Source organism: Lipophrys pholis, assembly GCF_963383615.2.
Source record: "Lipophrys pholis genome assembly, chromosome: 3".
NCBI lineage: Eukaryota > Metazoa > Chordata > Actinopteri > Blenniiformes > Blenniidae > Lipophrys > Lipophrys pholis.
Genome location: NC_137627.1, coordinates 25415171 through 25440699, shown reverse-complemented (window position 1 = coordinate 25440699; position 25529 = coordinate 25415171). Strand labels below are relative to the sequence as shown.

General features: G+C 41.0%; 1 protein-coding gene across 1 annotated transcript in view; it reads right to left on the bottom strand.

Annotated features, from left to right (window-relative positions):
- Nucleotides 1–25529, bottom strand: part of LOC308106947 (sodium/calcium exchanger 2-like) — a gene marked incomplete at its 3' end in the record, with an annotated part of 182031 nt that overhangs the window by 90677 nt on the left and 65825 nt on the right. The window contains exon 2 of the mRNA XM_080458990.1: nucleotides 19983–20023. The remainder of the gene's footprint in view (nucleotides 1–19982; nucleotides 20024–25529) is intronic.

Sequence of the window (25529 nt, the reverse complement as noted above, 5' to 3'; positions counted from 1 at the left end):
TGCAGGCTGAAAGGGATGCACAGAAACTTCCTGTTTGCTTTTCACGCGTTTGATCACTACATCGGAGTTTACATGGTTTTTTGAGTGTAAAAGCAGGGAGACAAACAAACAAAGTGATTTCCTTTCCTACTATCCACGAACCCTTGGAGTTGTGTTAGGAGGAGAATCTGTAGTAAAAATTCCAGTGTCATTTCAAACATGTGCAGTTCCTGACCGGCGGGGCGACGCTCGCTGCTTTGCCTGTTTTCTATTTGCCTCTGATGTTTTGTGATTCCCAGTTGTGTTGCATTCCCCTGGGGACAAAGAGGTAGCAGCATCCAGTTTATAAGGTTCACATTGGAATTCAGCGGGTTTCTCCCGCCAAGGGTTTCATCTTGTCTCTAGAATACAAAACATTTTACCAACAGTAACTTCCAATGCACAAGAAACACTGCAGCAGAGCGCAGTGGGGACGTTAGAGACATGGTCAAAATACTTATTTGTGACATAAAAACAATGAACAGTCCAGATTGTTAAAGTCGGAGTTTACCAACATTAACATTTACTAACACAAACAGTATTTCATTACATCATGCTGCTAATGCTAATGTAGCTTCGCTGGAAACCGCTTTCCTTCTAATGGAGGATTTTAGTGCACTTGTGATGGTGATCTGAATACATCTTCACCACTGACACACTGATACAAGAACATGTATCATATGAACAATGTGGGACAGATGAGCGTTTTTAAAGCAGAAGGCCGCTCTCAGTGTTATAAAGACAGAGCAGGTCACCTCTCCAATATCATATATAAAGAACCTTAATGCATCATTAAACAGACTCTACTAACCCGTTGCCTCACTCGCTCATAAATTACTCTCTGCACCATCTCCAAGGTGGATTATGACGACACGGCTGAGTGGAAACCATTTGCTGGGATTTCAGCTGTAATCTGCACAAGTTGTTTGGGATTTAAAGCAAAGTGCCGGCGGTGCGACGGGGAGGCGAAACGGGAAGGACGGGGAGCTGAAAACCATTTATTCCCCGCAACATATTGCAATGTGACCATGACAGGTCCATCCACTTCATACAAACAACCTGAATTACAATGAGATTAGAAACTCGCAGAGGCTGTGACACAACCAGCAAAGTGCAGGTGTAATAACAGGTTTCAGATGGAGAATCCCTCCACTGCTGGGCTGCACACATCTGATCGACTGTGATATTCCCATTATAATTGGATATAACAGGGGGTGGGACCCTTGAATATGTTGACCTATGGAGTACAAAAGAAAACAGAAGTACGTCTCTGAGATGATGATTATATAAAACCTTTCAAAGATTTCCTGTATACAGGAAGTCTCATTATACATACTGTATATGTGTGCTGTGATTCAGTGGTAGGAAATGTTAACTTGGAATGACATCACTTCCTGGAAAGAACAGGTTGTAACGTTCAATCAAAATATCTCTTCAACTCATATTTAATTGTACTTTTAATAAAAATGTACACTGTTTTTCATCCAGGCAAATATAAACAGCACCAGGGTTCATGTACGAGTTAGTAAAATGGGCAAAAAACACAAACGGCAGAAAATACTGCTCATAGTGACACGTCACGCAGTTGTATTCGAATCTCAACTCGGAGTTCAAACACGGAAATACCACTTCAATCTAAAGTAATCTAACGATCCTAATGTAATCAAATTACATTAGGATCAAATTGCAACAAATTATGGATAATTAGATGCAGTGCACATGACACAGACATTAAACCTAATCAACTTGACTATAGAGTTAAAACATGGAGAAACAAAACAATTCCAACATTATACTCAATAACAAACCAAGAGACAACTAAAATAAGTTCCAGACTCACAACATAGAATACTCTCTTGAACAACAAGACTTGTACAAGTTCTTACAATTACGGAATTATTACGATAAATGCAATGAAGAACACCCTATAGATCTGGAAGAAAGACTGCTAAAAGAAATCCCCAGGGCCTGTTCAGGTGAACCTGCTCGAGGTGCCATTTCAACCCTGTGAAGGTTTCTTGACAAGAAAAATTATTCTACACAGACTATAAAAAAACAACAACCTTGTAATAACAAAAAAGTATTGATGTTGAGTCGGTTTTAATGTATCGTTTTAATATCTGTTCCACTGTCATTCCTTTGAGGCAAATACTGACAATGACATGAATGTATGCGATGCTCTGAAAATAAAATGAATAAAATAAAACAGTAATCTAAAGTACAGAGAAGTTGCTTCAATAAATATGATATATCAGACATGCCTCCAAAACCACGTAAAATCCTGGGAGGAGTTGATGCCAAGAGATTAATGCACAATACGGAATGTGATTAACAATGACTGAAAACAGCAGTCACTGTGGACGTTATTATGAGTTGTAACTCAAACTTTGACTTTGAACTTTGAAACAGCTCGTCGTCCAGATTGCATTTTAGTTTTCTGGAAAACTTGAGAATTATTTCCTTTAACGCCTCCAGGATGGTGAAGTTCAGCTTGTCAATCATCCTGATGTCCAGATGTTCTTTGCAGTGATTGGTTGAAGAGGGAAAGGGGCGGAGACTGAGCCACAGAGAGTAACCAGGGTCAAAATCTTTATTATAATTCTTGTACCTGCCTTCGTGACAAGGCGCAAAGATTACTATCCTCGGCGGCAATTTAAATGTAATATTATTATAATTATTTTTATGTATTTATTTATTTTCCTGCCTTTTTTTCTGCGAGTCTGCTCGTCCCGCAACGTTGGGAGTACGGACACAAAAAGCACATCCAAACATGCAGAACTTTCAAGAATAAGTCGATCCAACTTTTGTTATGGATTCGGCTAACTGCTTTCCCTTCTGCTTTCCCATACAAAGCAGATGGTGGAGGCACATGATGGAGGAGGTCAGTATCTGTTGCCCTGGAGATACTGAGCTCAAAGGAGAGGGAAGCAGGCTAATACAATTTCCTATGTTATTTGCTCGTGGAAATATTAATGATCCTGACCAGATATTTCTTTTTTCTTTTTTTTATGTTTTTGCACCTTCAACATCTCCTTCAGAGTTACTGAAGTTTTGACTTTCACAGGTTTTTTTCTTCCTACAAGTTCAGGAATATGAAGGCTGCATGGAGAACCTTCTGTTCTTCTCATTTGTTAGAGTTAGAAATACGACGACCCTGCAGCGTCGCCCTCACACACAACGATCAGGACGAGGATCAGTTTACGATGGATCTGCTTATGATGACAGAACAAACATTTGACTTGAACTTCAGTGAGTGCACAGAGACAACAAAAGAGGGCTTTAACAAAAAACGAACATGCTGTTTTGGACGCATTAATATGGAGAGAGTCACCGACACGCTCCGGCTGCGCAGCTTTAACAGATGCTTAGCTTCCACTGTTTGTGCTTTCACTCCCACTAATTTCCCTCCAGAGTTGAAGAGCACACGCTGGAGCTGGACGAGTTGTAACCGGGATGTGTTGTTGGAGTTTGTCTCTCAGCTCCATGATGGGGGGGAAAAATCAAGTTTTTCTTTTTGTTGCTTCGGGTTTAGTCAATCTTGAGTTTCTCAGTGTCTCACGGGAAATCGTTTGAATTCGCTGACAATGTAGAAGTGTTGGAAAAACCAGGATTTCTATTTGCTTTACAGGAGCACATTTAATCTGCAACACCTGTTTCAGCAACAGTTCTTTATGTCCCACATCCCTCACTCACGAGGAAAAGGAGTGAAGACAAATACTGGTACTTGTTTTAGTAAAAAGTACATTCTCTGATATGTACTCAAGAGCTGAAGTATCAAAGTAAAAAGAAGAACTTTGAAGAGCGTTAGAAGTGTACAACAGTGAGCAGTTCTTCTGTAAAGTGATCTGCTCCAGTCTGATGTTTCTGCTTCACTTTCACCAGTCTGGATCTCAGTTTCTGTCTGAAACTGATTTTTCTTCTTTCTTCTTCAAGTCTAATTGTTTACATAAGAATGTTGAAGCTATTCTGGTTGAATTGATGTGGATTATTCTCATTTCTGCTCAGATGCATATTACTGAATTTATACTTAGATGAAAAAACCTGCTTTGAATATTTGAAGTGAGGAGGAGTACCGTTTTTTTATGAAAACGTGTTGGAGGTAAAGTTGCATTTGATACTGAATCAGTATTCAAATTACTGAACATGTTTACATCCAGTGTATAGCAAACTTACAAGTTTCCTATTAACTATATTCAACATCTTAGTTTAGAAGTTAATCTAAACTAACATCGGAGCTGCCGCCAGTAAACATCACCTAACAACATTTAGAAGATCACTGTTCCCACAGAACGATCAGAAACATTGACAATGCTGTAGCTACATGCCAGGCCACTAGTTGGTGCTGTGCCCATTCACACATTCAAACAGAGAACAGAACAATGTGAGCAGGTATTTTTGTTAAGCAGGTCTACCTAGTATCTCCTGTATGAAAGTAATGTGTCTCAGCTAATCCAGATGATGGTGTAGTAAATGATAGTAAATACAGATGTTGTTAAACAAGTTAAAGGTAAATTAAAAAAGTGACAAACAGTCCAAAATCCTCCGTTGTTGTGGATCAACTCGCACTGGGGCAGAACAACTGACTCCAACTGCAATAATGTGCAGTAATGCACCTTAGAAAGGTTGTGACTTCCTGTTTGCCTGGAATCAGACATCAATGCTTTTCACATTTGTCATTTTGACTCCAAAACATTGTTGAGTACATCAGCCATGAGAAAACTTCATGCTGATGTGGACCTGTTAGCATTAGCAGATTCTTCTGCCTCTTTACCAGGTAGTGTCACGAACTGTGATCAGAGAGGACGGGTACCACAGATGATCTGCTGAATCAAACATTTTCAAAACAATCACTGTACACAGGGAAATGCCAAAACGCTGAAAACAAAAAAACAAAACAAAACTGTGACCACTAGGGGGTGCTGTGGGTATGTAATGAAACCACCCTTGAACGCACGCAAAGGGCGTTAAAGGACATGCTGAACTTCTCACGCACGTACACAACTACAGTTACTATGATCGTGGTGCTCGTGTGCAAAACCTGCCTTTCAGGAAAGTTTAGACAGGGAGAGAGTGTTTTTAAAAAGTTTTGTTTCAGTGACGCCGAGCACAGTTGTCATGTAAATGGACACACAAAACGGGGCAGAAGGTTCCAGTTTTTTCTTGAAAATGTTGTTTCAATGGTGTCTTTGACGTTCTTCAAACCGATGAGACAACTGGCGATAAATCTGAGAACTGCTTCTGGGAAACTTTTGGAAACTGTGACATGAAAGGTTTTTTTCTTCTTTCTTATGCTCGATAGTATATCTACTGTCATTCAGTAATCTGAAAATTGTAATGCATGGCATAGCCTCTAACAGAAATAAACGTTGAACTTATTGAATATTTTCAGCCTCATTGCCTGGGTACTTTCCTAACTTCCTTCTTTTTCTGCTGCTTTCCTCTTTACGCCTTCTTCTTCCCACTTTCCCTTCCCTACTGATTTTCCCTTTATCATTACATCCACTGATGGTAAAATACAAAATGTCCTGCTACATGACAGCTGCTGTATTTGCTGTTCTTGCAACATCATATGCTGTTAGTGTTTTTATTGTTTTCACATAATGTAGACTGGAGCTTCTTGATTTCAAACCAGAAGGAAAAAAATAACAGCACCAATGTTTGAGGGGTCGTCCACATGAGGAAGCCAAACCTAAACGAGCTGTTTTTGACCTATCATGGTCTGTGTACCATTCGATTTTCGTTTTGATGTCGGAAAACAGCAGCAGCAGCCGGATAAACATCTAAATCAACTGGTGGGCAAGTTCAAAGCTCAGACAGCCTGAAGGGGGCAGCAACGCAATGCGCCGTTGTTTACTCTCCCATCAAGCGAAGAAGAGACTCGACTTCCAGGTTTTTCCGGAAAATCAAACTTGAAACTCGTATTTTATTTCATGAATTTTGTTTTTCGATTTTCAATTTTAAACGAAAATGAATTTTCTACCGTTCACACCCCGAGATGTGGACGGCAAAGATGATCATCTGTGGGAAAAAGATGACGTAATGCCCCCCCCCCCCCCCCCACGGCTCACAATGTCATATAATAACCACAACAATCACTGACTACAAGCTCGTGCTGCAGATCCTCCTGCTGACACTTTCAGCAGGAGGATCAGGGCCATAGACCTATGGCCAGAGTTATATACAAGTTTATGAGCAGGATTCTACTTCTTAATTTCTATGTACGTCTGCGTTTTTGGTGTGTTTAGTGAGTCACAGCACCCCTAAAGGCCTGGAATATGTACTACATGCCCTGAAGCCTCGTGTTGAGCCGTGTTCATAGTGACTTGTGGACGGAAGTTTTTTTGAGAACCTCGGGGAGGAAAAAGATCATTTTGGCTCGTGTGGATGTGGCCTCAATCTGGGCTGTATTGCTTTAACTACTGGCCATCGCTCCATTCTAACACTAATGCCATCCGAGCTCCACTGGGAAGGATTTGCTCGTAAAAATAAAACTGTTCCCTGCTGCTCGTCCCTCGGGTGTGCAGCTCAGTTCACGTCATGCAGAAACACACATCAAAATATCATGAAGCGAAAAGTTTGGACCACAAAGCCGAGAACTGTGGAGAATCACTGTAATGCAAATGTAAAAACACTCATATCCATTAGTGAATTAAAGGCTATAATCGGGAATATGATGACGGAGATTGTAAATCTTTAATGATTGTTACCTTGGTCAGGCTTTCACCGCAACAAGATCTTCATTTCATTCAACTTCCTTTTAAAATACAGCTGAATTAGGTTTAATTTCACTCAATCAAATATTATAGCCTTCAGAATAATTTGTTTGAGGTCATGGACATATTGCCATTTCCTGATGACTGACTGATGAGAAATCAACTCAGCTTTTTACCATGTAATGAATTATGTACATCTGCAGACAGCAAAGAGATTCACATTCAGCCAATCACAATCAGATTTGATTGAGAAACTGAATTTATTTCAACATCACTATGAATTCAATTAAAGACTTTTGTTTTGGAAGGATTTTTCAACATTTGGCCATTTTTGATTCCTCTTAGAATCGCCATCTTCAGTGTGGAGAAATGTTACCATCAGCTGATTCAATTAAATGCAGACATTTGTCTTTATATTGAGGGAATAAAAGGAAAGAGTCCTCAGAATAAAAGAGACTCCATTAAAGTGCTGGCAACGAAAACAGAACTGCTGTTTCACTAATAATTAATTGAAAAGAAAAAATCAAGTTTATTGCTCATCAGTCACTGTGAAGCTCTTGTATAGCAAGAAGTTGGATTCTAACCAATAGAAATTTGTGTTTGGTGGATTATCTCTTAGTAACAATGTTTCTAGGCGATACACTTGGGCTTCTTTAGAATATCAAACCACAAAACTGCGGTGTGTATAGTTGAGCCTCTTTCAGAAATAATTTTAAGAAATTTAAATAATTTTTATGTCGCTCTACATCAGAGCTTCTAAAAAAAAACAAATAACAGAAAGAAGACATGGGCAGGCTTGTAATCAGCCGGTACAGTCTGATGATGAGAATAAGCTGCTCCATTCTCCCTCAGTGATGCTCTCATTTGGAGATTAAAGTAGGCGTGACGAGATGTAATACATTAGAAGATCTCATCAAGCACGAAGCTTCAGAATGATGTCTCGTAATCCATCTGTGCTGTGCTGTGTGTGTGTGTGTGTGTGTGTGTGTGTGTGTGTGTGTGTGTGTGTGTGTGTGTGTGTGTGTGTGTGTGTGTGTGTGTGTGTGTGTGTGTGTGTGTGTGTGTGTGTGTGTGTGTGTGTGTACTGTGATTGTACAGTATTTTAATGTGTGATAGTATTTACAGCAGGGGTCACCAACTTTTTTGAAACTGAGAGCTACTTCACAGGTATTGAATCATGCAAAGACCTACCAGCTGCACACACCAGTTTGCCTTTACTTATATATTATCATTAATGATGCTCATCGATGTGAAGACACTGATCACGTTGATGACAGTAATTATCAACAATAACTTAACGAGGTGGGAAACAGATAATATCAATATTGAACACTTCATTTCTATTAATCTCAGCAAAAAAAATGAAAAGGCCATTTCATAGTTGTTTTCATTGTTTTTGCTGAGATTAAAACCCTTGCGCGAGTGAAAATGGGACATTTATTCGATGAAAAACATCGAAAACAACATTTCATCGAAAAAATGTCTCCTTCTCACTTGCCTAGGTGTCGGCAACCTTCAGCACTCAGAGCCATTTGGACCCGTTCCCACTGAACAGAAACTCTGGAGCCACCAAACCCTCTGAACAGAAAATGAAGAGACGCTGCAGATATTGATTTTAACCTCTATGTTGCGGAAAAATACTGAGAACTGGAGGATCGAAAATAAAAAGAATAAACAAAAGTGTGTCTTTAAAAGTAACTAAACATATATAAATCAATCAATTAGGACTCAAACTTGTGTCTCCACGTTCGGCAGGTGAGATCATAGCTGAAAAGGCTTTCTACAAAGATTTTATCACCGCGTCACTCAGTTGTAGTTTTTTCCCTTTACAAAAAACACTAGTGTAGGCATGGTTGTGAATGACACGGGGACGGCAGCTCCAAGGCCATCCAAGTAAAGCCTTGAGCCTCCTTTTGATTTCTCATTGTGAACAGCAGCATTCAGTGCCTGCTGAATCTCTTCCTGTTACTGAGAGGAGCGTCTGCACCTCATTGAAAGACCACGATGTTGTGTCATGTGCCCACGTTTCAATAAACCCAGTTAACAAAACAGCCAGTAATATATATATATATATATATATGTGTGTGTGTGTGTGTGTGTGTATACACACATTCATTTTTGTGGCACTTCTTCACTGTGTAACAGGCCCCAAAGTGCTTTACAGCCCCCAAGTTTGTCACATTCACCCATATACAACTGGCTGGTATACAAGGTGCTCAGTTCATCCAATAGGAGCAGTTTGGAGAGACGAGGCATCAAGCCTACAACCTTCAAAATAAAAGACAACATGCACTACCAACTCGCCATAGCTGGCCCACATGTGGAAATTGATCTGTTAATAGGATCATGTCTGACATACAAAAATAACACATACTGTCCATTTAGCATGTTTATCCTCATGAATATGGAATATCAACCATGTTCCAGATTGCAAAACATAACGAGAAGATTTAATGCTAATAAATTAATGTACAATGCAGTATGATGTACTATGTCTGAAAACAGGTGCATATTATATTTGTATCTGTTGGTGGGATCCGGCTGCTGTTGGCTCCTGAATAAAGGCTATGAATGGCTTAATCTGCAGAGAAACTATTTCTATTAATACAGCACCGGACTCAATAAGTTCCAGAAGAATCATCTAATGCTCACTGCCAGGCTGAAGGATTTATTTGAATTATGTAGTTGATGATCAGACAATGCACTATAGATGATGGTATAATACTTTGTGCTGAGATTGCTCTACTTTATTGCCACTAAACTTTAAATAAGAGTGTCAAAGTGTCAAACCCCAAAGTCAAAAGTTTCTTACCTGAATTTTTGAATGTATAATTGATGTGATGTTAATTGTGTCACTGAATAAACTATGTAAATTATAAAAATACCTATAAGTAAATTTTTTTTGTCTTTCTTCTATTAACTCTCAAGGAAACATCAGATACATGATTCCCCGATTAGAGCCACAGTTCAAATTAACATTTGAAATGAAAAGAATTGACAAGAATATATTATTTGTTCTGACTCCTTTACTGACTAACATGGTTTCGACTTCTGCTTGTTTAGTAATTTAGATTTTAATTAAATAAAAGCTCAGCTTCAAAGTAAGATCAGGTCCCACAGGAACCATTGCTTTGAATTCATGTTAGTCTTTGTACTCTTCCAGCTGGCGTCAGTCCTCTGACAATAAAATGTGAGCTGGAAGGCGTCTCAAGAAAAAACAAAAAAACCTTCAACATGTTGCTGTAACCAGGAAAGTTAACTAGGAAGTGCAGCACAGCAGCTCATTGACACGCGTGCGTGCGTGTGTGTGTGTGTGTGTGTGTGTGTGTGTGTGTGTGTGTGTGTGTGTGTGTGTGTGTGTGTGTGTGTGTGTGTGTGTGTGTGTGTGTGTGTGTGTGTGTGTGTGTGTGTGTGTGTGTGTGTGTGTGTGTCATTAGGATCCATCTATCTCCCACCTTGGGTTTGCTCTCTGTAATTACAATGGACTTGCCTCCACGCCAACAGCCACTGCTCACCTCATTACTCTGTGTGTGTGTGTGTGTGTGTGTGTGTGTGTGTGTGTGTGTGTGTGTGTGTGTGTGTGTGTGTGTGTGTGTGTGTGTGTGTGTGTGTGTGTGTGTGTGTGTGTGTGTGTGTGTGTGTGTGTGTTTTCGCCTGAAGCTTTTGTTTCAGCACAGGAAAGGTGACAGTTGATATAGAGCGTGATTACTGAGGAGTGGAGGTGGTGGCATTTGGAAACACACACACACACACACACACACACACACACACACACACACACACACACACACACACACACACACACACACACACACACACACACACACAGCATTTTCATCTCAGATAAGTTTCGTGTTCAGATATTTGGAGAACAATCGTACAAGCTGAAATCACTATAGTGTGCATGTCGGGCCTCGAGTCGGTATTGTGTTTTTTGCAGTACATTCATGCCCACAGAGAACAGTAAGATTTAAACTTTTAAGCTTCTTCCTTTGTTTTTGTCGTGTAGGCTCACTCAGTATCTGCTGAATACAAGAAATGAGTCTCCACTGATGCAGATGATGGTGTAGTAAAAGTACACTTTTTGGACTCTTACTGTTAAGTTGTAAAGAATGACACCACAAGCAGTCCTCTGGTATTCATCATTGCTTTTGTTGTTGATTTACTTGAATATGTGTCGAAGAAATATTCACTACAGCTCTGAGTCACCTGCGCAATAAAAGCTGCATTTTCCCTCATTTCACGGAGAATTGGCAGATGCTCAATTCTAAAAGATGTTTAAGACCTTCGGAGCCAAATGGTTTTATCAGGACACCAATATGCTGCACTGAAAAGAATAGAACTGAAGTCTACAATCACCTGATGTAACCTTTAGTTTTCACACCCAGAGGAGACGACAATGTGCGTTAAATTGTTGTCCATTGATTTTTCTTCAGCTTTGAAAGGTAGCTCACATCACTCTGTAGCCAAAAGGGAGAACGGCACAACGTCACATCGGGTGGATCGTAGTTCCTTTAAACAAAAGCTGCATTCTTAACTAAAGTAACTTTACTCTGTGATGATTCAACACTCTGTTATCTTCCCATTATGTTTTCGACAAAGATGTGCAAACGTAAGCATGAAGACGAACTGATGTGTCTTTTTAAGAGCTGCAGATATCTGAGACAAAGGAAACGATCATAGATTTCATTCCTAAGTGGATGACAGAGATCATTAGAGAGCAGGCTGAGGACCACAGGAAACCTCAAAGCATCTTGGGATAGTGTTGACGTTTGAGAAGAAATGTGAGCCAGCTTGTAAGAACTAATCTGCCCAGTTTCCATATCGATAAAACAAAGATGATTCTCTTGCATTGCGTTTTTACTGAATCAATTGTGTCTTTCTCAATTCAACGACGAAAAAAATTAAATCCTTTATGATTCTCTCTGTCTCTGATCAGTTTGCACTGGACATTTTACCAGTGAATAACAAAGATATTAACAAAGATCCTAGATGCAGATTTTGTAGCACTACAATAATACAGTTGGCAGAAGAGTTACTTTTTGAATTAACTATTCACTCTTAATTTTAAGTAACTAGTAAAATATCCAGTTAATTACTGCAATCAATTGCCAATCTAAAGTGGGCCTAAAACCTCCCCGAGGAGTTTTGTGTTATTGCTGTGATGGAAAGCTCACATTTGCAGGCGTAACTGGGCTTCTTGCCGTCAGCTGTGATCCTGAGCTGCATGAAGCAGGATGGACGATGGATAGACTCACCAATAGTTTTATGTCCTTGAGTTGGAGTTCAGTTTGCAAACCAGATTTCACGCTTGGGTGCTGAAGTGACCTTCCACAGTGTGTGCATGCATGCAGGTAAAATTGATGAGGCGACAGGCTAACCGGCCTGTTCTGTCTGTCCTGTCAGCTGAATAATTAGTGCGTCTCCAAAGCCTTCCAGTAACAACAAAATGCCTGTTGCACTTTTCCCTCAGCCCCAGAACCTTCATTATGATGGATTGTTTAATTATAGTTACAGTTCCAACACCAAATATGTTTAATTTACACGACAGAGTAATTAAAAGAAATGCAAAGAAGACATTTAAAACAAACTATTCAAGGGCATTTTTCTCCGAGTAATTGACTAATTAATGCAGCTCTGCATTGATGTTTCACTTGGACACGTGCATGAATTTATTTCAGTTCTGTAAGCCATCCTGATTATAACTGATTGATCACCAGAACTGTCCATGTTTGTTTGTACGAGGTTCGTTGGAATAATGCTGGAGCAGGAGAGGACAAAGGGAGCAGAGTCTGGGTGTCGGCTGACAAATCTGCACTGCAGAGAGAGAAGAATCTGGTCAGAGTGAGAGATGCAAGGAGAACGGGAGTCAAAGACAGCTGCAAGAACGAGACGGAGGAGGAGGAGGAAGAAGAGGAAGAAGATGAGGTGGAGGAGGAGGAGGAGGAAGAGGAGGAGGAAGCGGAAGAGAAAGAGGAAGAAATGAGGAGGCGGAAGAGGAGGAAGCGGAAGACAAAGAGGAAGAAATGAGGAGGCGGAGGAAGCCATAAAACAGTGACTCAGTGAATAAGAGCATAAGAAAGTAAAAAAAATAGGAAGGGAAGAAGTGAAATTGTGAGCAAGTGAAAGAAAACACAGGAGATGAGATGAGGAGAGAACATGGGAGAAGTGATAAAAGATGAGGAGAGCTGGGCAGCAGGACTGTGGGAAACAACATGAACAAAAAGAGGAGACACAAAGTGAGAAGGAGGGACGGGGAGGCAGCAGGGACAGAGAGAGATGGACGACCGGGAGAGGAAGAGAAGCTGGAGGAGGAGAAAAGAAAACTGCACAGCCAACGAACGTAAGCAAAGCGGAGGTCGTTCATTTTATCAAAGATTAACATTATGAGCTGGAATATCCTTTTGTTAGGGTTCCTCCACACCAACAGGGCAGTTAATTCAAGCTGCAATTTAAAAGCATGTGAACAGTTATACTGACTTCTGTTAAGTGTCTTGGATATTATTGGAAAAAACTCAAATCATGATGAATTTTGAACACATGCTGACTAAATCTTTAAAAGAACCAAATTTAAATGCATTCATGGGACTGAGAGAAAATTATATGAAACATTTTAGATGCTTTATACAATAATATGCAAAGGTTCATGTAATACCAGCAGGGAGGAGTCTGATTGGCTGCACATTAATTCTCCAGCAGAGGAAAACAAGTACAGACATACAGTAAGACCTAACGTCACCTGAACAAGAACCTGGAAGAGGTCAATCTGGTAAAGCGCCTCCCACACACACACACACACACACACACACACACACACACACACACACACACACACACACACACACACACACACACACAAACAAGCCCCATTATCGGTTCCATTATTAAGGCTAATTCGACGTCCCGGAAGTCAAGCTTGTGGTGACATCTGGTGGTTGTAATGAGTATGGCAGCAGCACCTGCGAGAAAAGCTAAAAGAACAAATCTCTGGGGAAATAGAGCAAGCATCTGAAGTTTGAGCCCTTTGAATTTAAATACTTATATCTGTTATTCTCAATTAACAAATGTTTTTAATCATATTTGCCCCACACACATTTGTCCTTTATTATACTGGTATTGCTCATTATGATTACTGTATGAAATCTCAGGAGAAGTGGTGACCAGTCCATGATGTCCATAGTGATTTGAGATCAGCTAAGTGGATAAATCAGTGTATCAAGCGTGCTTGGTGTGAACACTCTCTGCTATCAACACACTATCACTTATTCTGGACACACAGTTTGTTACAGGAACGTGTTGTTGTTGGAGAACTGAGCCCAGATGTTCTGTGGATGTAATCTGGTTCAGGATCAGGGCTCTGTGGGGGCCTGCACCATCACTCCCAGGACCCCTGAGGCTCATTATTTACATTGTAGGTAAATCATTAGCTGCATACCTGTGGTTATTTTTCTTCTACTACAAAATACGTTCGGTCGGATCAGACGTCTTCCTGCTGGAATTCCCTGCTGGAAAATAGGACCTGCCTGAAACTTTTGCACATTACTGTAAATGTTGATTTAACAACTTCCTCTGGAGTTACTTACTATCCCTCTATTCCTTTTTTCTTTTTCTATTCAGATAGCAAAATTAAGAAAGATCCTCCAGATAGCTGATTCATCCAAAAAAGGGCTTCCCAGAAAAGTAGCGAAACTCTGTGTCGTGTCCAACATGTTGGAAATCCAAGTGGAACGTATTGATCTTATGTCTCTTTCACACAGAGGAGGGATGCTAGCTTCTTCTAATGGACAAATATTGATTACACTTCAATCATTTCCCCCCGATAACCCAGAGCTACTGGTGTGCATCAGGCCGTGCAGTTCTGTGAACATAATAGATTGAAGGAAAATAACATTCCGTTTGAAAAGCTGGAATTAAGACAAGGGATGTTATTTTTGTCCCTGGAAGTACAAAGGTTTTACTGCACCACTCAACCCTCCACGTGTTAACAGAACGACTGAAAACAGCCTTCATCTGACGGGAATAATTCTGTTTTCATTGTCACTATTTGATGTGTGAACCTTCGCCTTCTTGCCTCCCGATGAACTGCTGATATCAATCTCTACGTTTACACGACACCTAAAGATGAATAAATGTGTGAGTAGAACTGAAAACATGTTATATAGAAGTGGCTGAAGTGGATCTACTCTAATGGGACGAGATATTCTGCACAGGCTCTGGAATTTGATGAGCACGTAAAAGAGTAAACAAGAGCTCAAACAGAAGCAGCTGGCTGAATGTGAACTGCATTCATGGTGAAAACAGGAGCTGGTGTTTGAATAAAAACACCTCACGCTGTCGCAGTTTTGTTTTGCAGCCTGATTTCAACAATGAATCCATCAGACTTATTTGCATCTATATTGGGACAAAAATAAAAGTCCACATCAACGACTAAGCTGTGCAGGTAAACACACCTGGAGTCTAACCCCAACCCACCCGGAGATACTCAGCTGTGGCTGTACTTTAATGGATAATGCTGGACAGAGGCGGGTGGAGGCAGTGAACCGACAACTCGTCCACAAACCTGCAAACCCGGACAACTCGTCCACGCGATTCCGGACAACTTGTTCACGACTATTTCTTTTTTGGAAGGATTATTAAGTGTATTTGACACAAAAACATAAGATAATAAGTATATTTCACACAAAAACATCAACATTGGCGGCTGCCCAGAGTGCAAACTCAACAGGGGCGCGCCGTGCACCGGCTCAGATACGGTCTTCAGAAATATGGTTTTCAGAAATAAATAAGCCGTAAAGTTAAAACGCCGCTTCATAGATGATGGCTTTGAGTGATGCGTTCAGGTGCTCGTTAACATGTCGGACGCTCGCCTTCCGTCACGTTAACGAGCTGCGGAGCTCATACAGCAGCGACGTTACATGCTTTTTCAGCATTATTGATTTCAATGATTGTATTTCAATGCATCTTTATAACCTTGTAAAGACATTGTAGTGTCCCGATGTAGGAACAGGATAACGCCGCATCCTTTCTGACCGCTTTGAGTGATGCGTTCAGGTGCATCACTTAAGTGCGCCTTCCGACGTGTTCATTGCGGGTTATGTGAGCAGAGAAGACCATTCTGACAAACAAAGCCATATGATACTATACTAAATATATATGGACATATACTAGATATATGAAACATATATAAAATATCAATTAGAAATAATATGTAAATCTACATGGTACAGGATTTATTTTCTCAAAAGAATTCTGAAATCTCATCCGTGGACGAGTTGTCCTACAACCGGTGGAGGCATTGGTGGAGTGGATAACAGAGCTTATCTTAACTGTTAAGGTGAAAAATAGGACAAAATTTACCAGAAAATAATACAGTGAATAAGATTATAGCTTGATGGTGTGACACAATGTATGTTGATGTTGTTGTGAATGTGTTTGCTCACTATTATCATGAAGTGAAAATCTGATATTGTGACAGCCTTAGTTAGGACCTCCACCACCACCCTCAACAACTCTCATCACATTTGTCATTATGTGATTTTCACCCTCGCTAATATGTCACAAAAATTGACAGTAGCCGACACTGATACTCACAATTTTTCATACTTTAAATTCCCTCAATACCAAAGAAATTGTTAAATTTCTCGGATTCTGAATAAGAACTTAATGACTTGAATTATATCAGGATGGAACATTAACAGTCTGTAAGTCATTTTAACTGGTTTCATCGCTCGCAAGGAGCCAACCTGGATGAGTCAGATAGAAACATGAGCGTTAATTCTCTACATACAAAGCATGAACTGCAGAGCAGCAGGAAAAAAAACACAAGGGAGACATTTTTAATTACTTTCAGGATTTACACGTCCCTACATTTATGAGGTCAATAAAGTGGGAGTCAATGAGGAGTTTAATTTGAATTTCACGCAGGGCAAAGGCATACACCCACAGCGTACATCCACCCAATGAGGTACATTACTGGGACTAAAACTCAGAAGTAATTAAGAGTAATAAAATGAGCAACAATGAGAGCAGTGAAGAGTGAATGAAGATGGCTGTGGCTGAGTCGGACATAAAGATGATCACTTTGTGCCACATTGAATGGAGAGCAGAGCGTTTACACTGGCAGTTCTCTCCACTGGACCACCGCCCACATCATTACAGCTTTAATCAGAAAGATCACTTGTTACCGTGAGTCACATTTACTGAAACATGAAGGAAAGAGAGCGAGGAAGAAGTGACATTAAAGTTCCCATATTATACACTTGTTCAACAATTTGACATCGGTGTCAGAGGTCCAAAAACACTGTATTCAAAGTGTACTTCCACAAATCCAGCCGTGGTCCTGAATTTCAGTCAGTCTAAAAGTCCCTCTAGTGGGCGCTACTGAGAACAGGCTGCTTCTGTTAAACTTGTTGCTGCTTAATAACAGAAATTAAAAACCCGACAGGAATCCGTAGCTGGCCTCACAAACAGCTTACAATGCAGTTTTGTAGTGTCGTATGTTTTGCGAGTCTTATATTAATGTATGCTACTAGCAGCAACGGTGGACGCTAAAAGGAAGTGATTCACCATTTGACACAGGAAACACCAACGCTAATGATAACTGTGGATTTCTCACTATGGCTCATAGAAACACTGCTCATAGAATGGTTTGTTAAAAGATTGTGTGTCTGTATGTTACTTGGTTTTGTTGTATATTGTTTCAGTTACTACCAAGAAGCTAACGCTAGCTCCTACTTTCTGTAAAGGTAACTTAAGGGTTTTTCATATTATACTGAATTTATTTAGTATATCAGTAATCTTTGTAAGTTTTCATCTTCCTGTGGGAGGGTCAAAGTGAGTGTCCACAAAGGAAGTTAGCACCGACAAAGCGTGCTATAAATGCATCACTGGGACTTATATAGAACCCAGAACTTGTATTTATTACGTGCACATAAACAAATCATGCAACATAGAGAGGCCGCAACATCGCTCTCACTCACGGTGCCACACAATTGTAATAACCTCCCATAATCCTTTGCGCTGTTGTTCGCTAAAATCATCCCGCGGAAGAGGCAACAGTCACACCAATGAGTGATTTGCAGCCCAGCAGTTAACTTAATAGACTGAAGTGAAAGAAGACTTCCTGGGAAACAGTTTGATTGACCTTCACAGATTTATCGATAGAAATCCCAAAAGTCAATTATCAGCACACCTAAACTCTGGATTTTCTTTTTGTTTGAAGTTACTAAATGTAATTTCTACAAATGTTCTTCAGCTTCATTCCAGTCGTTTTACTGATTCCAGCTTTGAAATAGATTTCCTGTCCTTTGGAAGACGTTAAGGCTGAACCGTGACAGAGGAGGCTTTAACATCGTTAGAATAGCAAGTAAATTAGACTGGAATTATAAAGTTGTTGACATTTTTAAAGTGATGGTAATGAAACACGCACGCACACACACACACACACACACACACACACACACACACACACACACACACACACACACACACACACACACACACACACACACACACACACACACACACACACACACACACACACACACACAGCTCATCCTGTTCGCACACTGGATGTTTCGCTGGTTCTTCTATCGTTGCTTCTGCTCCTCCCACAGAATATCATCCTCATCATCCTCACTGCCTCCTCCTCACTTTCTCATCCTCACTACATCATCCTCACTTTCTCATCCTCACTGCTTCATCCTCACTGTCTCATCACCACTGCCATTCAAAGACCTGCAGGTGTCTGCGGGCCAGATTTAACAACTTCCTCTTGTTTATGAAGACCTTGTGCTGATGTGATGCAGAACTTAGTATAACAACCTTGTTGCCTATAAGCCTCTGACCTTATTCAAACCTATTTCCATGTAGATAAAAACCTTTTTTTAATAAATTCTGAAAGAATTTAATATCAAATTGCTGGACTATTGCTCTACTGATAATGAAATGGTCTCACAACATAACGCTGTTATCAGGCATTTCTGAGTAAATATGACGTATTGGTATCTATGTGAAGTGGCAGACTTTTTATCCCAGTTTAAAACACGGAGCAGCAGCCACCACAGACATGATCACACAGCATGACGCTCCCAGATGTCACTTTCCTTCACAGTCTAACATCTAACATGTGCCCTTCATCTCATGGGGGAGGGAGAACTTGCAGAGTCATCTTCCATCGCTAAAATATGCCTGACATGCAGTCAGAGGCGAAAAGGAAAGTTTGAACTGTTAGAGAAAGAGACTTGACAGAGAGTGAACGATGACACGGAGCCCACAGTAGCAACACAAGAAGAAGAGGCTGAGAACTTCCAGAACTGTGTGAGGGCCTGTTTGTCGCTGGCAACAAGTCCCTGTTGCCTCGTTACATACTGCGACATTATGAGAAGCCCAGAGGAATAACACACACACACACACACACACACACACACACACACACACACACACACACACACACACACACACACACACACACACACACACACACACACACACACACACACACACACTTCCATGCATCTGCAGGATGCCCATCAGCACATAAACTCAAAAAAGACAAACACTTATATAGCATATACGACAAAACACATCGTCAGAAGGAGCAGTTAGTTAATGTGTGATTAATTCTTTAAACCACACGCACACACACACACACACACACACACACACACACATACACACACACACATACACATTCACAGCAGCCTCTTGGTTTGCTGGCGGTGGATAACAGAGATGTTTAGTATGCAGAGGGAAGGGATGAAACCAGCAAAGACAAGGGGGCGAGCTGGCTCTAGTAACAAAGCCGCCTCCTCATGACTGCGCGTGTGTGTGTGTGTGTGTGTGTGTGTGTGTGTGTGTGTGTGTGTGTGTGTGTGTGTGTGTGTGTGTGTGTGTGTGTGTGTGTGTGTGTGTGTGTGTGTGTGTGTGTGTGTGTGTGTGTGTGTGTGTGTGTATACACATGGCTGGATCTCTCTCCTCATGAAACATTTGTTCAACCAACTGCTCATTACAACACTGCATACAGTAGGTCGCGCCTTTCCCCACTGTGTGTGTGTGTGTGTGTGTGTGTGTGTGTGTGTGTGTGTGTGTGGGTGTGTGTGTGTGTGTGTGTGTGTGTGTGTGTGTGTGTGTGTGTGTGTGTGTGTGTGTGTGTGTGTGTGTGTGTGTGTGTGTGTGTGTGTGTGTGTGTGTGTGTGTGTGTGTGTGTGTGTGTGTGCATAATGAGCACATGAGAATAAATTGTTTACTCACCTGAATCAAACTCATGAGGTAGTCACAGAGCTCCAGCTGCCCTGAAACAGTGACGGAAAGTTTATTAGTGCCCGAATCACTGAATTACACCACAGGTAACATATGTTATAGTAATAAAGACAGTGTCAAACCCTTAACCACATTACAACAAGCATACATTCCCCCCCCAGCCCCAATGAAATATACCCTTCCACTTCATTACAGTTAAAAAGCATCATGCATCATTCAATTAGCCTGAAACATTTAAATCATCTTCAGAAACAGGAATCTGTTAAAAGAATTTTCAATGTGGACTGAAAGATGTCCGACTGCAGGGATTTCTGTTGGTGTGTAAAGGCGTGTGTGTGTCTCATTGAGGCGTGTCTCAGATGGTAATGAGGCCATCTCTTGGCAGACAGATTGGATTATCGATCAGCGCCCAGAGGGGAGAGAAAAGGAGGCGGGTGGAAGGCAGAGATAGGAAGATGCGACGAGGAAAGGGATGAGAATAAAGGAGGGAAAGAAGTCCTGGACAACACCCACAGCAGGATCAGAAAGATGAAAGAGAGCCGAGTAACACAAAGAGAAAGAGGTGGGCGTGTTTCCACTCTCGCTCTTCTTTAAAGGTGCATCAGAATCTTTCCTCTGCCGTTCAGAGTTCAGACCGATCAGAAAGCAACTCGGAGTCCCTGAGCAGGGAGCAGAAACATTATTATCTCCACTTAACAACTCACAACTGAGGCTGACAGAGGCAGAGACTTCCTCTGCAGGCTGTCCTCACCCTGATCCTTCAATCTGTCACCTGAGCTGACATGCACTTCACTGTGGTTTCATTCAAATAACATCCATCATCCATCCATCCATCCATCCATCCATCCATCCATCCATCCATCCATCCAGTGCAGGGTTGTGGAACTCCTATCTAACTATGGGCAAGGACAGAAGCAAAAACTGCTAAATTAAAAACATTTATGGTTGTGACAAAGCAACTATAAAAAAACAACAACCCGCTCGAATTTACTAAACGATTTCACTCTATCCTGTCAATGCTGACAACATCTGGTTCACATACATAAATGTAAAAAAGCAGCATACAAAAAAACAGCAAGCAGAAAAATCTGCTTGGTCAAACAGACAAGACAAACAGTAATATTGCAGAAGATAGATGATGAATGGATAGCAGGTTATTAAGGTTATCTGATATAAATGACTCTGCCACTTTCATCGGTGAGCAACACATTCAGTTTGTTGACAAATGACCCGCTTCTATGTCGGTTTTGGGTGTGCTAAAATTATTTTTCACAATTTCACACTCTAATTTTCGCTCAGATGAAGTGAGAACGCTCATACTGTGCAGCTCCGAGTGATTCAGAAAGAACCAAACCCAACATGCCTGAAACATGCCTGGATCAGCCCTGAAACCAAGCCTCAGCCCTGACCCATGGCCCCGGACTGGGACACTTCCGCCTCATACAAAGACAGAAGGTGTCTGATTCAGGCCTGAGAGCAGAGGCCGCCAGGCTCACCTGCAGCATTGGACAGGAAAGCAAGAAGATGTCAGAGTGGAGACAAACAAGGTGTAAATGACTCCCTGGCACACTGTGGACCACCTGCAGAGCAGTCAGTGTGAAGTCAAACTACAGCATGCATCCATCCATTCAGCATGCAAACAGCAATTCATTGTGCTGCCTGTTCAACAACACAAACAGACCTCATATTGTGAGTAACACGTATGCATTAGGAGGATAATGTTCAATGGATTGACCATATAACCACAATAGTACAATGAAAGGTAGCAGTGAGCAAACATTGTGCAGCAACCGATCCGAAGTGAGATTCAAATATTCACCCTGCAGTCACAAATCCACCTCTGTGCTACTATTCCACTGATAGAAATTATATTTTCATCCTCTGAATTGTTGTCAGTGCGAATATTCACCAATCAGAAATTCACCAAAGTTTATAGACTCAAATGAGTTTGGAAAAAGTTAAAATACCGACATCTCCCGGATCCCACCTGCCTGCTTCCCCATACCCCCAGATGTGCTCTGAGGCACAAAATCACAGAAAGTGAAGAAAACGTTACATAAATTACATAAAAAGCAGGAGTGAACTCCACAGTATTACCACTGACTCAGAAATATCAGCCACACGAGCTCTTGGTCGTGTTTGAACATCGTACAGAAGCAATAATTAAAACACTTCCAAGCGAGGCTTTTGCTTGAGTCCTCATGAGGGTTTTACTGAATCACACGGAGCTGGAGAGCAGAGTGAAAAGTGGCAGTTGGATGAAAACAACCAATAAAATCACAGAGTGTGTTGAACAAACAAAACAGCCCCTTCAGAAAGCCTCAGAGAAAATTAAATCCCCTGAAAACCCACAGTGACAGTGTGCGACTGTTCATGTGTTTGGACTGTACCAGGTTGTGTGTGTGTGCGTGCGTGTGTGCGTGCGTGCGTGCGTGCGTGCGTGCGTGCGTGCGTGCGTGCGTGAGAGAGAGAGAGAGAGAGAGCAGACTCATGCTATCAGCTCACTGCTCTCATGGTTCCTTTAGAAGTGCTAATTTGCTTTTATTCATTGTTACACCCAATTTGTGCCCAATAACATCATCATCATGCAAATACTCTGCACAGTCCCACAACAACATGAGTGGAGATGACTCCAGATGTGGGAAACTACTCATTTTCTAAGAAAAACAAGTCCGCTGTTTCAGATACTAAAAACAAAAACTGAATATGGTCAGTTAAAGGAATTAAAGGAAGGTTTTCCTGCCATTTTTATCTTGTACAGCAGCCTCTCACCCAATGATTTAGTTCATAAAAACAAAACATTGTATGTCTTCAATTTGGTTGGTTGGTTGGTTGGTTGGTTGGTTGGTTGGTTGGTTGGTTGGTTGTTTAATTGTATAATTGGTAATTAAAGCCGTGTCTTGCTCGGTAGGTGTCAGTAGATGTCTTTTGGCGCTTTTCCACTAGTACCTACTCAGCCCTACTCAACTCGTCTTGCCTTGCCTCTACTCGACTCAGCCGCGGTCGTTTTCCATTACAATATAGTACGACCGTGGTGTGGGCGGGGTCATCGGAGCATTTCCCCGTCGAGTACAATTAATCACCCCTGATGTGATGCGGAGCGAACATGCATTGGATATCAGCTCAAATAAGAAATTAAATAGTATATATTTTTAATTATTTGTTAATATTACAAAATGTGGATTATTACGATCGTGCTTCACTGTCTGGCGTTCAGTTTCACTGGTGCCCTGTTAACTGGTGACTCCTGCCACAAGTCGTTAGCAGCAGCTGATGTGAAAATAAGACAAACCAACGGTATGAAACTTTAAACTTTAAAAGACATGCAGTTAAACGGCTTTCGCCAGGACAGCTACGGATTTTGGTCGGATTTTGTGAAAAGGGAACGCTTAAGAAAGCTGGTCACTAGTTAACAGGGAAACCAGTTAATCCAAAACACTGCTCCGATACTTGTCGCGAGTCACTCCATCGAGCTCGTGAATCCTCTGGTCACCATCAGACAAAAAACATCTGCACATCGTCGCAGCTCCACGGGGTTTATTTTTGTGCATCTGTCTCTGTTTTGGAGCGTTTTTGTTGCGATCAGATTAAAAAGTGACAAGGGTGAGTGAGCCGCCTTCTGACTCATCTGTGTAGTGACGCGCCGGCCAATCAGTGGCCTGCTGTCTGTCAACGTTACATTGTCTACTCGCCTCAGCTCACTTGGAGCCTCGGCTGCGCAGGAACCATGAAAGTACCTGTTAGTGAGGACTAACATGTAGTGGAAAAGCATCACTAGCAAGTAGAGTCAAGTCGAGTAAGGCTCAGGAGGAATTAGTGGAATGTACCATTTGTTTCTTGTCTAATTGGTGTTACTTTGGACGGACTGACTGATTCACTGGTTGTCGTTGTTTTTTTTTCTTTTGTTGTTTAAGTGTTTGGTTGGTTGGTTAGTTAGTTGATTGTTGGGCATGTTGGTGGGTTGTTTTTTATTTATTTAATTTTTTTGGTGTTGCACCTCCGTTTATTGGTTATTTGCTCATTAACATTTCCACGTAGTGACAGAAGCTGTTTGAACTGACACAGTGACTCACCATCACTAGTTTAACCTGAACTGTGGACTCAGTTCCAGTCAGGTCAGCACCAACTTTTTTCTACTTATATCTAAGAGTATCTAAGATCATTTAAACTGCTCTGAACTGTGTTTGGATGTATGATGCTACCACAGCAGCCAAGGCGACAGGAGGCACCACCGCATCTGATGCACAGCAGAGATATGAGCAGCAGGAACCTGCAATAAATCACCAAAGTGAAAGTCGGTGGATCAGAGGAAGAGGACTAACAGGAGGAACGAGTGCAGAGAGACACACCGGTCATCAAAGAAGAGAGAACTTTTGGTGCATCTGATGAGTTGTCCTTGTTATTAGACTGCTGCAAACACACACATATGGAAACAGATACTCAATGACGTGAAACATAACCGACACCTTCTCTCATGAGATACAGGTCAGACAGTGAATTGAACTCATGTCGATTTTATCCACATCTCGGCTGCTCACCACACAAACAAAGAAACAACAGTGTTGACTTAACAAACATCATTTTGTCCAATACAGACCAGGAGGGGATGGCATGTCGTAGCAGGTTTCGTCAGAGCATAATGACATCAAAAAGCTTTCTAGAGGCGTTTTAGATTCCATAAGCAGAGAAAATTCATCAAACTGAGCCTTTTCTATGTTGTTTTTGTTCTTTCAAAAGACAGTATATTTTATTTCCTCAGCGGTAATTTAGGAAGCAGCTACACAAACCAGAATAATCTTTGTTAATGTCAAAACAGCCCGCCGTTCATGTTCACTAACATTTAAATGCATTCAGATTTTGAAAAGAGTGTTTCTTTCTTCTGTCGAGTTGAAAGTTTGTTGCTTTTGTCACTGAAATGATAAGAAAACATTAATTTAATAATTTAACATTGTGCCATTATGCTTAAAAGAGCCATCTTCTGCATCTCCACTGAACCATTACAAAAACTCCAAAGCTCAGCTGGAAAGACTCAGACGTTCATAAACTAATGTGCTGATTTAAGGTTTGGCAGCGGTGACTAATTGATAACTAACTCGTGAAGTTAGTGGCTCAGTTAATGTTAGTTGGAACCAATACTTTTGTTGTATAGATAGAAAGAGTTTCAGAGTTGCAGAGCTGCTGTCTCGCTCTGTCAAATGTTAGCTTTAGCATTAGCATTAGCATAAGTGGGAACCATTTAATACTATTTGTCTTGTAAAAACAAAACTAATCTACCATCAACAAAATGTCTTTGTAGAAGAACACTAAGATTTCCCATTGTAAGCAACATTAGCATTAGCTGATGCTAGCCAGTAAACAATAGCCATTACTATTTCACTATGCTCTTAAAACTTAAAACTAAGGCTCCATTTATGCAAGAATGTTTCAGGTTTTTGCGTTTTCATTTCAGAAAGGTTTTGCATTTACACGCCACGTTTTGAAAATGTATCAGTTTACACCAAAAATGCAGAAATGCTGAAAACGATGTATCCAGTGGAG